At 40.1% G+C, this 2,802-nt stretch overlaps 1 pseudogene; it reads right to left on the bottom strand.

Annotated features, from left to right (window-relative positions):
* Positions 1–555: 555 nt before the first annotated feature.
* LOC118891119 lies at positions 556–2,770 on the bottom strand (annotated as a pseudogene).
* Positions 2,771–2,802: the final 32 nt, after the last annotated feature.

Below are 2,802 nucleotides of genomic sequence, written 5' to 3'. Positions count from 1 at the left end.
TATAGCTACTAGGGAGTTTAAAATGTCTTTGCACTCTTTGCACCCTGTACTGGGTTTGTTTTGTTTTGTTTTGTTTTGTTTTGCAGGGGGTGAGCCACAAGGCTTGCGGGATCCTAGTTCCCCGACCAGGGATTGAACCTGGCCAGGCAATGAAAGCTCCCCAAGTCCCAACCACTGGACTGCCAGGAAGTTCCCTGGGTGTTCTTTAAGAGCCTCACTCTGAGATTCTGGGATCCTGTGGAAGGCCAGTCCAGCTTGGGTGCAGGGAATTGACCTACATCTTATCTTCTTTGTGCCATGGACCCTTTTGCAGAATTGTGTGTGGGTGTGTGTGTTTTAACAAGTTCATCATTTAATAAGTCTGAATTCATTTTCACCACATGGTATTGTAAAGGGTCATCTGTTGAAACATTGTAACAGATGATAGTTTTAAAAAGTCACAGATATCCTGAGTTCTGTATAAACTAGTGGTAGTAAGTTAGTTCCTTTGTTTTGACTTATAAGCCTCAATTTCACTGTAGAATAAAGAATGTAGACCAAAGAAAGCATAATTGGTCACTCATAAAGAACAGTATTGTTTCTATAATTTAAAGCTTTCTGAATGAGCGGGTTCAGGCCTGATGTAACGGTACAAAGATTATTTAATGAATAGGCTATATGGAAATTGTACAAAATGTTATTAACTTTAATCATTAATAGCTTAAGCAGTACTATGTTACGAATCGCTATTCAAACTCAAAAACCTGTTTTTGAATCCCCAGGAAGGCAACATGTATACACAACCAAGCCACCTTATACTTAGAGGAGTGTCAATACGTATTTCAACAGAAACTTTGGCTTCAGGAAAGAGTTAACAAACATTTAAAATAATGGCTCTGGGGCTTCCCTGGTGGCGCAGTGGTTAAGAATCTGCCTGCCAATGCAGGGGACATGGGTTCAAGCCCTGGTCCGGGAAGATCCCACATGCCACAGAGCAACTAAACCTGTGCACCACAACTACTGAGCCTGCGCTCTAGAGCCCCCGAGCCACAACTACTGAGCTCGCGTGCCACAACTCCTGGAGCCCATGAACTGCAACGAAGATTAGCCCCTGCTCCCGCAACTAGAGAAAGCCAGTGTGCAGCAAGGAGGACACCACGCAGCCAAAAATGAATAAATAAAATAAATAAATTTATTTAAAAAAATAAAGTAAAATAAAATAATGGCTTTAATCATCATTTTAAGTATATAGTAGGGGAAAGTGTGCTTTAATTAAATATACATCATACCAGTGATGCTGGCAAGGTTGAAAGTTACTAGTTTGTACATGACAAGACAGTAAGAGAAAAAAGCAATCCTTTGAAACAAAGTTTTAAAAATATATGTTCACAGTGGTTTGTATCAACAGTACGCATTTTATGACAATAACTTGTACAGATTGAGCACCCTAGGGCTCTCTTTATATCCTAAAGAAAACAAGCATTTGCATTATTCTTGGGTTGTACTGAATTTAAAACAAATCAGTTGCACACTTACCCCCTAGACAGGATAAACTGTCCTGGGGTGTACAGCTTTAATACCATCATTAAAATTGTTTGCAAAAAAATCCAGAGAATTAAAAAACAAAACAAAACATTTTTTTCTTGGGAGTGGAGAGTCTTTTATTTGCTGTTATAATTAGCAAATATCATTCATTAAGTCAAAAATGGAAGGAGCAAGCCCACAAACACTATTTGAGCAAGCTGACCAATATACATTATGATTTAAAAAATGAAGATCATATACTATATGTTACAAGTCCCAATTAAGCAGTGTCAAAATGACACCTATTTCTTTGCTTGCTTTGTGATCATACCCCTTGGAGGTGTTAAAGGGGCTCCTGGCATTCCACTTCTTTTTCTCTGCAGGCTTTAAAATCTGAAAAGAACAAATTAGTGCTTTGTCCACACTCAACATGGCACCTCCATTGTCAAACTCTCCACAATAATCAGTTGCAGAAGACAGAGTGACCAACTGCCTCTTTGCAAAAAAATCATACCATTTTCAACCACCTGATGGGCCCTACATATAAGATCCAAATTATGCTGATGGAGAAATTTGGCAACCACTTCAGCACCAAATGTGAAGGACAACTCCTCTGTCATTTTCATCCCAGCCTAAGACATCTTTACCTGGGTCAGACCACAAAAGATCACAAAGAAGACCTTGATCTGGTGTATCAGTTGGCCACACAGTTCTCAGAATCTGCTGCATAGATTGAAGATCTGGTGACAAACCTCCATGACAGCAGAATGTTTTCTCATCCGCAATGGCTGCTATCAGTAAACAGTTAAAGCAGTCTATGAAAGTTTTCCATAGTGTAATGTTGTATCTTCTTTTACATTCATCAAAAAATTCTATACATGCTATTGATACTGACACACTCGTGGTTTCCTCTGAGAAGAAAATAATTCTTGGGATATTTGATTTTCTTTAGCCAATAAGAGGCAGATATTCTCTAAGGACTTTTTCTCCCTGTCCCCAAGAAATAGATAATTGCTTTCTGGTGGGAAACCACCATACTCCAAAAGTCAAAGCAAATCATAGTATTACCTGTGGGTACCACCACTATTTTTAGCGGTGCTTCAAGTTCTCGTAGGATGGGCTGACTGAGAAAGATCTCTTGGGACGTTAAGCACAGTTCTCTGATGTCATTCTCTTGTAGCTGGACATGCTTGCCTGGCTTGGACCCTCTAACCTCCAACAGCCACTGGATGAGGCTGTTGAGGTTGAGTTTATTCGTATCTGCCATCGCCGTCCCGCTGCCCGCCCTCCCGCAGGTGC

This window comes from Balaenoptera musculus, chromosome 2 (assembly GCF_009873245.2).
Source record: "Balaenoptera musculus isolate JJ_BM4_2016_0621 chromosome 2, mBalMus1.pri.v3, whole genome shotgun sequence".
NCBI classification, from domain to species: Eukaryota; Metazoa; Chordata; class Mammalia; order Artiodactyla; family Balaenopteridae; genus Balaenoptera; species Balaenoptera musculus.
Note: the sequence above shows the minus strand (reverse complement) of the source record. Positions and strands in the feature narration are given on the sequence as shown.